Raw genomic sequence first — 15,699 nt, forward strand, 5'->3', positions numbered from 1 at the left:
TCCTCCCCCACCCGCTTGAGCAGTAGATCAGTAAATGAGTCGAGATTCAGTAAATTCAGCTTTATGTGGCCTCATTTCCTACTCTTCCCACCATCCTCTCTGCACTGTAACATTAGTTCCAGAACGAATCTGTCCAAGGCAGGAGGTTATTGGTGATTACAAACACTGGAGAGCTGAAACAAGACGCCCTAATGCTATAGAGTAGACAACATACTAAAGAAGGTTAGGGCCGCACAGGTCAATAAGGCAATTCAGCAACTAGAACAGTGGTTCTCAACCTTTTTAATGCCGCGACCCCAACCGGTCGTAAGTCGAGGACTAAACCGGTTGTAAGTCGAGGACTAAACAGTCGTAAGTCGAGGACTACCCAACCGGTCGTGAGTCGAGGACTTTCCCTGCCCGGGAGCACCGCGCACGCGTGGTTCCGCCCCCTGCGCCGGCCGAGGTGTAGCTGGCAAGCGGCAGAGACGGAGCAGGCCGACCACCAGCTGGCCCAGCCCAAGGGAGGTAAGGCACCCGCCGGAAAAGGGGAAAAAATGGCGGACAAAAAAAATGGCGGACAGCCTTGCTTGGCGACCCCCGTGAAATGGTTGATCGACCCCAAATGGGATCCCGACCCACAGGATGAGAACCACTGAACTAGAAGTAAAGCATCAACTCAAGGAACATTCTCAGAGTAATTCTACTTTACGGAAAAATCTGATGAATACATTGACATTGGAGAAATCAGATTTGCAGGAAATCCTACGTGCCAGCTGAGTTTATTCTCCATTAAGTATGTACAGAGTTGAAACCTGTCTTAAAAAGATGTCGACATCAGCCTTTCTAAACCCTTTTACCCTGGGGGAGCCATCAGAAAAATATTCAGATTTCAGGGAATACCCGATTTAAAAAAAAAAAAAATCACAAAGACAACCCCCAAAAATCCACAATTCATTTTTAACCTGCACGAACGGGCTTTGCCATGTTTACAAGAACAGTGAAGTGACCTGCTGATAACTGAATAGCAGCATGTAAAAAAAAATCCCCACAGATTAAAAATAATCTTGTAGAACAGAGGTCTGGTTTATACCTTTCAGGAATACGGACTCACGAGTGGGGAGCTGAATGAACATTATACACAATATTCCAAAGCAGAAAATGTTTTGGTTTAAGTGAAGCTAACTAGACCAGTGGTTCTCAACCTTTTTAATGCCGCGACCCCCAACCGGTCGTCAGTCGAGGACTAAACCGGTCGTAAGTCGAGGACTACCCAACCGGTCGTAAGTCGAGGACTTTCCCTGCCCGGGAGCGCCGCGCAAGCGTGATTCCGCCCCCCTCCGCCGGCCGAGGCATAGCTGGCAAGCGGCAGAGACGGAGCAGGCCGACCACCAGCTGGCCCAGCCCAAGGGAGGTAAGGCACCCGCCGGAAAAGGGGAAAAAATGGCGGATAGCCTTGCTTGGCGACCCCCGTGAAATGGTCGATCGACCCCAAATGGGGTCGCGACCCATAGGTTGAGAACCACTGAACTAGACGTTGCAAGTTGTGCTTGTGGATTCAAGCTACCCCACCTTTCTATTGTAACATTTCATTTATATCCAAGTTTATAAGAAGGTCAATACTTACAATCTTTTCAGGGATGTAAGTCCTAGAAAGGCTCCTGGATCTATCACGCTAATGAGATTGTTCTTGAGATCCCTGTTTCAAGAAAAAAAGGCAAAACAGAATATAGTATATTAACAGAAATATTATAACCTCGTGCCTGTTTCTCCCCAAACTCAGTTGTGACTTTGTACGTCTATACAAAGACTAAATAATGGAAGACCTTTTTATCTAGCTTACTCATTGGCATCTGCTTTATCAGATTTACAATTAAGATGTCTCTGAAAGATACATCCAGATTAAACCAAGAAAAAGTACAATTCCTCTTTACAGAGAAAATTCCCAGTGTGGAGGAAGACTCTGACAATCCACAGCATCCTTTATCCTCTTAGCTAAAATGCAATCATAAGAAAAGTGACGAGGTAACAATATCAGGGGACAAAGACACAGCCCATGAGTAAAAGGCCGAATGCAACATTTAAGCCTCAAATATGGAAGAATTCCTTTTTGTTCTTACCTTGAAAAAAAATCATAAATACAGTTCAAAAGGACCCACAGAATACACACATGATGAATTACTTCAGTGCAAATGGTTTCTAGATGCTGAGTGATCCCCTCACTCACATGAATCTACCTGGCCATCCCTTTTCTCCTCAAATCCCAATGTGGTCCCATTTGACTGAGGTCAGAAACACTGAGAAAATGCATAGTTACGATGCTGTGATTAACTCATTCAAAATCAAGTTTTAAAATGTCACAGGCACGCCTCTGCAGGTATAGGATTAAGGTGACACCGCAGGCTTCCTTCCTGAACCATTACTACAAATATTCTAGCTAGGATGTCTTGCATCTTGTGTCACCCAGTGAGACAAAACCCTGGCCAAGGCTTAGCTATCAAGTCTGAAATTGTTAGGGGAAACATTTATTGTAAGGGACTTGAGCTCAGAATTGCTGCAAAATAACAGCACCAGGACGATTGTGTTGTTCACTGAAATGGGTCCACTGGCAGCATTCCCGAATGCAGCTGCCTGTGGATCTGGTTACACACACACACACACACACACACACAGAGAGAGAAAGAAAATAAGCTTCTCTGGACCCCCTGTATGTGGGACTCAAGATGCCCAAGTGGGAAAGTCATGGATCTCTGTTAAAAGTTATCTTTTTAATCACAAAGTGATCCTACAGTGAGATTAGATGCTAATCCCACAAGGCAGTGATTTCATACTCAAACAATTACCTGAATATACAATAGTATTGCACATAAACTCCTATCAAAACACATTGCTGTGTCACTAAAGGCTTGCACTAATTAGCGCAGTTCCTGAAACAGATTACAATCAATTCTCACCTGAGCAAACTAAGAAGCCAACCAGCACGCAGTCAGTGGACTGATTAATGAAAAGCTGTCAATATGCAGCGTTGCTAGGTATGATGGGATAATCAGGAAAACTAATATTTGCAAGATGCCACATTGATATTCATCAACCATGGTTTTAAGCATCTAACCTTAACCTATCTAAGATTTGTCTTTTAGCTGAGCCACCAGTCAGAATGTTGTATTTGAGCTCAAATAAATTAGGAAATGATTGAATCCTTGCCACAATCTTTCAAAGATAAGGACATCACTCTTGGCAGTGAACCTATCTTGTATGCCGAAAAAACTCAGTTGGGTTTTTACTCCCTGAATAGCTGCCACAAACCGAGTGCAACAGTCAAGTGGATCCAATCATATAATGTAGTATAAGGCTATACGACCCAAAACTATTGAACTACATTACATAAAGCTCCTGAATAAAGAAAATCTGGTAGGTATGCCCAAAGGGGCAAGTAAAGCAATTTAGCTGTAACCAAGAAGAACTTTAGGGAGAAAACTGAATGGCAAAATCATGATATTGTCTAACAGCCAAAAAAGGCCGCAGACCTTTATTCACTCCTTCAGCCAGGAGAAAATACACTTTATTTTCAGCATACGGCAAGAAAATATATTTTAAAACGTGCATTCTGATTCCTTTCCTTCGAGCGCATACAGTCTTTAATTACACAATGCTTGCCTTCCGCCCATTACTGTAATGACGACTTAGGAAGTCTAATTGCTAGGAACCTAAATGAAAAGACAAAAAGTCGAAGTTGGCATTTCCCTTAAAAGTACAAAGAATAGAAACATTTAAAGCAGTTACGACGCGTTGAATAAGCAGGGGGAAAAAAAAACCAGCATTCAAGGATCATAAACGTTATTCCAGCTTGCAGGACTGGCCTAGGGGAAATTTTTAGAGGGGGTTTTAATTATATTTTAATTAGATCACAGTCAAATATTTCCTTTTAATTAATTTTAATCTTGTAATGTTTCTGTGTATTTTTATTCGATTGTTAGCCGCCCTGAGTCCGCAAGGAGAAGGGCGGGATATAAATTTAATAAAATAAATAAATAAATAAATAAATATTAGAGAAAGTCACGATGAGATAATGACTTAGGCTTATCCAGGGCTTTATTAAAAAAAAAATCACCCTAGTCAGGTGCTGAATTTCACCAAGGCTTGTCAAGGCATTAGTGCAGGTAAGGGGCCCATGTCGGAGTTAGGTGGAAATTAAAAAAAAATTAATTGATTGACAGTTCCACTAGCCTTTGGTTAGAAAATCCAGTCCCAAAGACACCTGGATGACACTTGCTGGGGGATAGTCGTGGTTTTTTTTTGAGTCAGCTAAGTATTCTCTCACCTTTAACCTCAACAATATAGTGGCTGATCAATGCACGCGCACACACAGGCCCATTCGTGCGAGCATCGCGGGTGTCCTTGGCCCCTCGCGCACCAGCATGCACATTTAGCCCTCCCACAAAGCCATCCCTTCTTCCCCCCCTCCCCTCTCTAGGCCACCAGCCCCAAAAGGTTGGGGAACTCTGCTTTAAGAAACATCCCTTGGGAATATTCACCCAAACTTTTTTTTTTTGGGGGGGGGGCAACACCTTTTGGAGCAATTAATTGCATGTTATATTCCTCATAGGAAAACCTACTTATTTAAGTACTTCTGCTGCGATATTTTGTTTGAACAAGCTTAATTACATTTAAAGGCAGGAGGATTTTGACTTTAAGAATACTAAGCCGTGTAATTGCAAGAACTTACAATCGTTCCAGAAGGCTTAGTCCGGCAAAGGAGCCATTCTTCAAACCAGATATCTTATTGTTGCTCAGAATTCTGCAAGGCAAAAAGAAAATCCATTATAAGAAAAGTCCTTCAAAAATATTTCAGTCGTTGCAAAGACATTTGGTTTCAATCCTTTCTCCCAATCTTAAATCTCTTACGCTCAGTAGGTGAATGAATATAAAAGTAATTGTGTAATTTATTAGGGGGATATCGTGTGATTAACCGGGGTCTCTTAGCCCACCAAGACTCCTTACTAAATTCTGAAATGTAAGAAGACACCAGGAAAGACAGAAGGGAAGTTGAATCTTTTTCCCTTTCCTTTTGCCCCTTTTTATTTCTTCTCAATCACACACATTATGAAAGGAGGAATGGCAGAAGTAGTTTGGATAGACTTCAATTTAGAATGAAATCCCTTAAAGAAAAGTTTTCCTCAACTTAAAAATACATTTTTCAGTAGGCATTACTAGAACTCCTTGAATAGGTTATGTTATGTACAGCAGTGGTTATTTTTAGAAGAATTAACAAGACAGGCTTATACATAAAGAAACTAATGTTATTATTTTACACCTTTTAAGGTTACAGGCAAGCTAACTTTAGAATCAAAGGTATCTTCATAAAAGCATTTAAATATATATATATAAAAAAAATCAGTGCATCTGAAGTAATCCAGACATAGTATTCCTTAGCAATATGGCACTACCATAAAAAAAAGTTGGGAATATGAATGAGGAGCCAGAAGGAAGAAAGTGTACTGAATGACTACTATAAATCTCAAAAAAAGCTTTCCTGAGCTATTAGTAACAGCAGAGGATATACTGTATATCACACCATTGCAGAGAAGGGTCTCCTAAGAAAACACACTGCCACATGTACAAGCAGAGAACTTTCTCAAAGAAAACAGTGGCCACATGGAAAGCTCTCTAAAGCAAATATTTTTCTGGGAAAAGTTCCAGCAAAAACTGTGAAAGAATCATAATGAGAAGAAAAAAAAACAAAACCCCTTCCCGGATCTCCACAGCTCTAATTTTAAATGTGATTCACCAATGTTTACGGTATAAATTCAAAATCCAAATATGCTCAGACTTTACTTGTGGCTTGGTCCTGCCTACTTCGCTGGGAACTGTTAACCCTGCCATCCTTTCAAACTACACAACAGCTAAGCGAGAGGGAAGAGGAAGGGGGGGAAAAAAGTCATACTTTGGAAGAGACCTATTTAAAATAAAATCAATTTCCAAAGGCCCTTTTTTTTTTATTCTTTGCCTTTAATCAACAAACGGCTTTAGGTTAAAACTTTTCAGCAGTAGGTTTGTAAGTGCTAGTAGTTATGTTGTATCCGTAGCCCCGGTGGAATAGAAAGATAATAGCTTTTTTAAAGTTTCCTTTTTTTATTATTATTCTGCAGTGAGCCAGTAAACTGCAGATACGAAATTTCATTTTGATGTATGCCAATTGGGGTACATTCAAAGTGACAATAAAGTTGTTGTTGTTATGCCGTCAAGTGCCTACTTTGCAACAAAAAGAAACAGAGAGAGAAATTAGGGCCTCTGAAAAAGAGGCAGGGCGTAGTTCGTTCATTCTCCATTGCAAAAGTCTTGGGATCTACCCCATCTTAAAGTTACAGCTCGTCCTCCAATTACAACCGTTTGTTTAGTGACCGCCCAAAGTTATGTCAATGAAAAAAAAAAGGTGACTTCTGACCGTTTCTCACACACTTACAACCGTTGCAGCATCCCCAGAGTCACGCGCTCAAAACCCAGACGCTTGGCAACTGGCTCACGTTTACGATGGGTTGCAGCGTCCCCTTTTGTGACGAAGTCAAAGGGGAAGCCGGATCCACTTCACACCCGTGTGACTTAATTGAACAACTGCAGGGGTTCACTTAACAACGGTGGCCCAAAAGGTCGTACAATGGGGCGAAACTCACTTCGCTGTCTTGCTTAGCGACAGAAGTTTTCAGCTCAAGGCCACTTCTCAGGATTTCAGCTCTACCTGGAGAAAAATGCTGGAATGGTAGACAAGCCCATCAATCTTTCTCAGCAGCTCACCTGTCTCCAAGGTGGAGATTCCTCAGGCTGCAGATGGTGAGTTCTGCAGTTGGGAGCTGTACTTGCTTCAGGCCCCTTCAAATACCTGTAGACCGTCCTCGACGTACAGCCACAATTGCGGTTGTAAGTTGAGGCGCCGTTTGACCAGATTTGATTTTTGACACGTTTTGCGGCCATTGCTAAGTGCTGAACCCTGGTCATTAAATAAGTCCATTTTCCCCAAGGGGAGGGGGTTTTCTTTCTTTCTTTCTTTTTGCTGGAATCCAGAAATAAATGCTGGAACTTGTCAAACAAAAACTGTCACAAATCACCGTCAGGTGTCCAGAAAAACTGAGTCAGCTGCCCAGGGATGGCCAAGTGTGTGGCTGCGGTAACTTTGAAAACAGGTCATAAGTAGCCTTTCGGTGGAGGAGGGGGGGGGATGTCCTTTGCAATTTGGGACAGTCATTAAAGAGATCATTTGTCCGTGGGAGACTAGCTGTCGTCCTTTCTTGAATCTGGCATTGCTGCTTCCTTTCAATTCTGCACTTGCCTTTGACCTTCAATCTCTCTAACGAAGCCTCTGACCTCCACCTTGTCCCCGATGGCCCCAATTTTGCCCCAGCAATTTGTCCCCAATTTGTCTGATATCTCATCTAATCTATCATTCTTCTATGAACTGGCCACCTTTGTATAAATCTCTGTAAATTTTGCCTTGGGAGTTGGACCAAAGTCCAAGGCAAGACGACACTCAACTACGTCAACTTGGAAGTTACAAATTTAATATAAATTAACTGGCAGCTTCTAATTTCAGAGACTACCAATGCGATCATAAAGCCAAGTCTATACATCACAACCTACTACTTGACAAGATAGAAAAATGTGGGGTAGACAGCATCACCACCAGATGGATCCGTAGCTGGCTGACCGGCCGTACTCAGCGAGTGGTCCTCAATGGAACCACATCTACATGGAGGGAAGTGTGTAGTGGGGTGCCCCAAGGCTCTGTTCTGGGCCCAGTGCTCTTCAACATCTTCATCAACGATTTGGATGAGGGGATAGATGGGGAACTCATCAAATTTGCAGAGGACACCAAGCTGGCAGGAATAGCCAACACTCCAGAAGACAGGCTTAGGATACAGGAGGATCTGTACAGACTCGAACACTGGGCGCTATCTAACAAAATGAAATTCAATGGTGAAAAAAGTAAGGTTCTACAGTTAGGCAAGAAAAACCAAATGTACAGGTATAGTATAGGGGGTACCTTGCTCAATAGTAGTAACTGTGAGAGGGACCTCGGAGTCCTAGTGGACAATCCCTTAAACAGGAGCCAGCCGTGTGCTGCAGCTGCCAAAAAGGCCAACACAGTGCTGGGCTGCATTAACAGAGGGAGAGAATCAAGATCACGTGAAGTGTTAATACCACTTTACAAGGCCTTGGTAAGGCCACACTTGGAATACTGCATCCAGTTTTGGTCACCACGATGTAAAAAAGATGTTGAGACTTTGGAAAGAGTGCAGAGAAGAGCAACAAAGATGATCAGGAGACTGGAGGCTAAAACATATAAGGAACGGTTGCTGGAATTGGGTATGTCTAGTTTAACGAAGAGAAGGACGAGGGGGGACAGGATAGCAATCTTCCAGTATCTCAGGGGCTGCCCCAAAGAAGAGGGAGTCAAGCTATTCTCCAAAGCCCCTGAAGGCAGGACAAGAAGCAACGGGTGGAAACCAATCAAGGAGAGAAGCAACCTGGAACTAAGGAGAAACTTCCTGACAGTTAGAACAATTAACCAGGGGAACCACCTGCCTCCAGAAGTGGTGAATGCTCCAACACTGGAAGTGTTTAAGAAGAGACTGGACAGCCATTTGTCCGAAATGGTATAGGGTTTCCTGCCTGAGCAGGGGGTTGGACTAGATGACCTTCAAGGTCCCTTCCAACTTTACTATTATTATTATTATTATTAAATGATGCCTTCTTTTCTTGTTCTCCACAGTATTGGATCTGCCTCCTTTTCTTTTGATAAGGCAGATAAACTGCCCCGACCCATAACCGCTTCAAACTTTTTCAGCCATGTGGGAAATTAAATAAAGGTTACATTGAAAAGCAAATCAAATGCAAATAGGACGGGTTTTTTTATTACCGGCTAACAATAATGGAGAAGAACAGGCCACTATAATTCCCGCTTCCCCCTTTTTCTGCGAGGCTTACTTCTTAAAAATCCTTAAATATTAAGATTAATGTTTAATCTTAAGGTTTTACGAAGTTTTATGCATTCGTAAGTAATTTCATTATTTCTCAGTTCTGATAGTAGTCTTTTTGAATAGCTTAACATTTTGGTAAAACAAGGGAGTTTGTCTATCTAGCACTGAAGTTGTTTTTTTTTAGAAAAAAAACAGAATGGGATGTTAGACAAGGGAAGAGAATTATTGATAAGGATCTGTACAATGGTATAGCAGAATGTGGGTGGCACACAACTGAAACAAAACAGAAGTTTTATTTGGATATTTGGTCCTGGGCCAAACAAACTATGCCAGAATGAAGAATTCATGTTACAATCCTTATTTATGTTTATATCCAACTGCAATCCCAGAGGATTCTTGATGGTCCCCAATACAAAAATGATATATAATATGATTAAAACATAGTAAAGTCTTCCAACCCAGCACAAACATTCAGCAGCCATTAATATGTTTAATGAAGAGAAGGACGAGGGGGGACATGATAGCAGCCTTCCAATATCTCAGGGGCTGCCCCAAAGAAGAGGGAGTCAAGCTATTCTCCAAAGCGGCTGAAGGCAGGACAAGAAGCAACGGGTGGAAACTCATCAAGGAGAGAAGCAACCTGGAACTAAGGAGAAACTTCCTGACAGTGAGAACAATTAACCAGTGGAACCACCTGCCTCCAGAAGCGGTGAATGCTCCAACACTGGAGGTTTTTAAGAAGAGACTGGACAGCCATTTGTCTGAAATGGTATAAGGCTTCCTGACTGAGCAAGGGGTTGGACTAGATGACTTCCAAGGTCCCTTCCAACTTTACTATTATTATTATTATTATTATTATTATTATTATTATTATTATTATTATTATTATTAGTATTATTAGTATTATTAGTATTATTAGTATTATTATATATAATCTCCACAACAAAAATAACATTTTAATGTCGTCTTCCAGAAGTGCCTTCAACCTAACCAGAAACAGATCTGAGTCCGCCTCGCATTTCAGTCAGGAGTGGTATGGCCCAAGTTTGAACATTTGCACCGAACGTGGGAAGTACCAAGGACGGCAGTCGCAATTACTGTAAATAAACCAAGTAATAGCAGTAGCAGTGGTGATGATAAAATTTAATTACAATAATTAGGACAGCTTTTCTCGGTCCCTGCCAGAGGAGAAAAGACAAGGAAAGAAATCAAGTAAGTGAACAAAGCAGCAACAAAAACAGTCACAGCAATAATTAGGTCACCGCACACCCCTGCTTCTGGGGTGCTTGGCAAAAAAATGAAGGCGAGCTTGTAAAGCGAAGAAATGGAAGGCGATAGTACTACTACCAGTGGTAAATATAACAAAAGCATCATAATCGTAGTAGCCCTGTCTTCTGGGTAAAGGACAAAGACTGGATGTAGGCTGAATAAATAAATCAAGTGCAGCTAGTCCTCGATTTACAAGAATTCGTTTAGTGACCATTCGAAGTGACAATGGCACCAAAAAATGGGACTTATGATTGTCGCATTCCTGAGATTTAGATGTTTTGACAACTGGCTCAGATTTTGAGAAGCCTGAATCACTTAACAACTGTTGTTAACTTAAGCACAGTGATTCACTTAACAAAGAAAGGTCATGAAGTGTGGCAAGAAGGGTCACAAAATAAGGCAAAATTCACTTAACAACTGTCTTGCTTAGCAGGAGAAATTTTGGACAGAACTGTGGTCGTAAAACGAGGACTATCTGTAATAATGGCAGTGATACTGTCAGGGCAGGCAGGAGAGCCAGAGCTGCCTGGCCTCCTTGGCAAAGGGTCACGTTGGGCATCAAGCCAGGAAAGGAATCCCAAAGTACCGCTACAGGTAGTCCTCACTTTCAATGGTTCGTTTAGCGACCGTTCAAACTTACGACGCCAGTGGAAAAACTGACTTAGGAGCATTTTTCACAGGGTTGCTGCAGAAATTTTGGGCTCAGGGGTGGCCATGCGTTGAGGACTACCTGTATTAATTAAAAAATAAATAAAAATGTATCCATTGTTGCCCTGCCATTTTATACGGATAAAATTGGGTATAAAAGGGCATCAAATAGCAGCAGATTAATAGCAGCAGGGGGGACAGCAAGAGCCGCCTCAGGGCCTCCTCCGCAGAGGGCCCAAGGGGCATAAATCGGGGAAGGGGCTCCCTTCCAGCCCACAGAATAACAGAGCTGGAAGGGGCCTGGGAGGTCCTCTAGTCCAACCCCGTGCTCAAGCAGGAGACCCTATGCCGTTTGAGACCAGTGGCCCTCCAGACCCGTCTTCAAAGCCTCCCGCGATGGAGCACCCACAGCCTGGGGGTGGGTGGGCAAAAGCCCCTCCACTGGCTGGTTACCCATCAAACAAAGAGTATCTACCACATAACTGCAAGAGCCAAAATCCTCTCAGCCCCGCCTGCCTTATAAAGCCTGGATGTAAAACAAATAAAAAAGAGGAGGGTCAGGACAAAGGGCCAAGCGACTCCACGAAGCAAAGGGGCAGGGAGTCCTCCACTTACGACCACAGTTGAGCCCAAACTTTCCGGGGGTTAAGTGAGACATTTCTTAAGTTTCCATTTTACGACCTTTCTTGCCGCGGTTCTTAAGTGAATCTGGCTTCCACCTTGGCTTTGCTTGTCAGAAAGTCGCAAAAGGGGATCCCACGGCCCCAGGACACGGCAATCGTCATAAATCTGAACCAGCTGATCACATGACCACAGGGAAGCTGCAGCGGTTGTTAAGTGCAAAAAACAGCAGCCATGAGTCCCTTTTTTCATGACCGCTGTAACCCTGAACGGTCACTAAATGGATTGCCGTAAGTCGCAGACCACCTGGGCCTGCCAGTTGCCAAGCATCCCGAATTTTGATCACGTGATGCTGCAGCGGCCGCTAAGTGTGGAAAACGGTCCCAAGTCACCTTGTTCAGCGTCGTTGCAACTTGGAACGGCCAGTAAAAGAACAGTTGCTTAAGTCGAGGACCGCCTGCAAGGGGGGGCAATCGGGACAAAGGGCCGTCATAACTCCAGGAAGCCACACTACTACGAGTAGTAACGAGAACCGCAAGAGCTCCAGTCTGCAAAGCCAACCCCATCCCAGCCCTGGCAAGGAAAGGAGCCTAGGGGGGACCCAGGCCCAGCAAGGAGCTCACCTCCCCAGCCCCCTCCTCTTAGGAGCCAGTGTGAAACTCAGAACGGTCACTAAGTGAAGCGCTGTGAGTCGAGGACCGCAATGCAGAGAGGGAATCAATACCCGGGCACAGAAAGGATCCCACTGAATGGTCACTAAGCAAACTGTTGGAAGGAAGCGACCTGGCCGTAAGTCCATTTTATCAAAGACGGTGTGAAACTCGGAACGGTCACTAAGTGAACAGCCATTAAGTCGAGGAGCACCTGCAGGGAGGGAGCCAGGGGGGGAACCAGACTCAGAAAGGAACCTCCTGGCTGACTGGCACTGAACGGTCACTAAGCAAGGAGCCAAGGGGGGAACCAGGCCAGAAAGGAACCTACCAGGTTGACTGGCACTGAACGGTCACTAAGTGAGGACCACCTGAAAGGAGGGAGCCAAGGGGAGAACCAGGCCCAGAAAGGATCCTACTGGGCTGACTGGCACCGAACTGTCACTAAGCGAGGACCGCCTGAAAGGAGGGAACCAAGGGCGGAATCAGACTCAGAAAGAAACCTCCTGGGCTGACTGGCACTGAACGGTCACTAAGCGAGGACCGCCCGAAAGGAGGGAACCAAGGGGGGAAACCAAGGCCAGAAAGGATACTACTGGGCTGACTGGCACCAAACGGTCACTAAGCGAGGACCGCCTGAAAGGAGGGAACCAAGGGCGGAATCCGACTCAGAAAGAAACCTCCTGGGCTGACTGGCACTGAATTGTCACTAAGCGAGGACCGCCTGAAAGGAGGGAGCCAAGGGGGGAACCAGGCCCAGAAAGGATCCTACTGGGCTGACTGGCACTGAACGGTCACTAAGCGAGGACCGCCTGAAAGGAAGGAACCGAAGGGGCACCCAGGCCCAGAACGAATAGAACACAATACCTTTATTGTCGTTGTGTAACTCACAACGAAACGAAGTGCTGTCCGCAGTGCAGACTAGACTACCAGGCCCAGAAAGGCGCCCACCGCCCCCGAACGGCCACTAAGCGAACGGCCGCAAGTCGAGGACCGCCTGCCGGGAGGGAGCCAGGGGGGGAATCAGACTCAGAAAGAAACCTCCTGGCTGACTGGCATTGAACGGTCACTAAGCGAGGACCGCCTGAAAGGAGGGAGCCAAGGGGGGAACCAGGCCAGAAAGGATCCTACCAGGTTGACTGGCACTGAACGGTCACTAAGCGAGGACCGCCTGAAAGGAGAGCACCAAGGGGGGAAACCAGGCCCAGAAAGAAACCTCCTGGGCAGACTGGCACTGAACGGTCACTAAGCGAGGACCGCCTGAAAGGAGGCAGCCAAAGGGGCAGCTGGGCTCAGAAAGAATAGAACACAATACCTTTATTGTCGTTGTGTAACTCACAACGAAACGAAGTGCTGTCCACACTACCAGGCCCAGAAAGGCGCCCACCGCCCCCGAACGGCCGCTAAGCGAACGGCCGCAAGTCGAGGACCGCCTGCCGGGAGGGAGGGAGGGAGGGAGCCGCGCGAGGACAAAGGGGGGACGGGAGGGGGCGGGGGGGAGGCCTCCCGCGCGGGGGGGCGCATGCGCACTGGCCGCCCTCCTCCTCCTCTCCCTCCCCCCCCCCGCGGGGCGGCTACTCACAGGCTGACGGTCCTCTCGGGCAGGGCGCCGGGCGGCAGGACGTGGGCCAGCGCCAGGCTGCTGCACACCACCTTCTCCCCGGAGGAGACCCCGGCCGGCGGAGGGGCCTTGCTGCCCCGCGGGCGACCCCCGCCGCCGCCTCCGCCTCCGCCTCCGTCCTGCTTGCACCCGGCGGGCAGCCCCGCCACCAGCGCCGGGAGGACGAGGAGGAGCAGCCGCAGCCCCATCGCCGCCCTTCAAGGTAAGCCCGAGCGCCGCCGCCGCCGCCGTCGTCGTCTCCGCCGGACGCCCGCCATCCAGGCCGGCCGAAGCGACCCCTCGTCTGCCTGCCTGATTGCCAACTGAGGAGACGCGCATGCGCGGCGCTCCGCGGGCCCGCCCCCCCCTCTTCTTCCCGGCTCGGCGCATGCGCGCGGCTCTCTTGGGCGCTCCGCTTCAATTCCGCCCAGGTTGGATGGTTTGTTTGTTTGTTTGTTTGTTTGTTTTGTTTGCTGACTCCGGGCAGGGCGGGCCGGGCGTCGTGCAGGGGGTGTGGGCGCGAATCAGGGCTCTTCTGCCAAGCCCCGGAAGGCAGGAGGAGGAGGAGAAGCAGCGGTCAAGGAGAAGCGAGGAGGAACTTCTTCACACTGAGAGCGATTCACCAGGGGAACGACCCGCCTCCAGAAGCTGTGGGTGCTCCTCCGTCCCTGGAGGCTTTGAAGAAGAGGCTGGACAGCCCCGTGTCTGAAGTGGTATAGCCTGAGTAGGGGGCTGGACTAGAGGACCTCCAAGGTTCCCTTCCAACTCTGCCAGTCTAGTCTAGTCCATATTCCGTTCCATTATTCCATTCTATTCCTCTTCTCTTCTGTTCCTCTTCTCTTTTATTCTGTATTCTATTCTATTCTATTTTATTCTATTCTGCTCTATTCTATTCTATTCTATATTCTAATATCTATTTTATTCTATTTTATTCTATTCCTTATTCTATTCTGCTCTATTCTATTCTATTTTATTTTATTCCTTATTCTATTCTATTCTATTTTCCAATATCTATTCTATTCTATTCTATTTTATTCTATTCTATTCTCTATTCTATTCTATTCTATATTCTAATATCTATTCCTATTCTATTCTATTCTCTATTCTATTCTATTCTATATTCTAATATCTACTCCTATTCTATTCCTATTCTGCTCTATTTCTATTCTATTCTATTCTATTATTCTTCTCTATTTCTATTCTATTCTATTCCTATTCTGCTCTATTTCTATTCTATATTCTATTCTATTTTATTCTATTCTGCTCTATTCTATTCTATATTCTAATATCTATTCTATCCTCCTCTATTCTATATTCTATTCTATTCTATTTTATTCTATTCTGCTCTATTCTATTCTATATTCTAATATCTATTCTATCCTCTTCTATATTCTATTCTATTTTATTCTATTCTGCTCTATTCTATTCTATATTCTAATATCTATTTTATTCTATTCCTTATTCTGTTCTATTTTATTTTATTCCTTATTCTATTCTATTTTCAAATATCTATTCTATTCTATTCTATTCTGCTCTATTCTATTCTATTCTATTCTATATTCTAATATCTATTCTATTCCTTATTCTAATCTATTCTATTTTCCAATATCTATTCTATTCCTATTCTATTCTATTCTGCTCTATTTCTATTCTATTCTATTCTATTCTGCTCTATTTCTATTCTATTCTATTCTTATTCTGCTCTATTTCTATTCTATATTCTATCCTATTCTATCTTTGTATTCTGTTCTATTCTATTCTGGGGACTGAAGTCCAGAAGTCATAAAAGGGCCAAGCTGGAAGAGCCCTGCCTTAGAGAGGTGACTTACTCTCAGGGGATGCTGACCGAAGCGTCGGTCAAGCCAGCCTGGTTGCAGAGAGAAAGGTAGTTTTTCAATCTTAAATTGCAATTAGTTTGCGGCTCTGCTTGTAAAATGCTTGCAGAGTGGAGAAAAATCGC

The sequence above is a fragment of the Protobothrops mucrosquamatus genome, unplaced genomic scaffold (genome assembly GCF_001527695.2).
Source record: "Protobothrops mucrosquamatus isolate PMUCROS unplaced genomic scaffold, P.Mucros_1.0 scaffold3626, whole genome shotgun sequence".
In the NCBI taxonomy this organism is placed as follows: Eukaryota; Metazoa; Chordata; class Lepidosauria; order Squamata; family Viperidae; genus Protobothrops; species Protobothrops mucrosquamatus.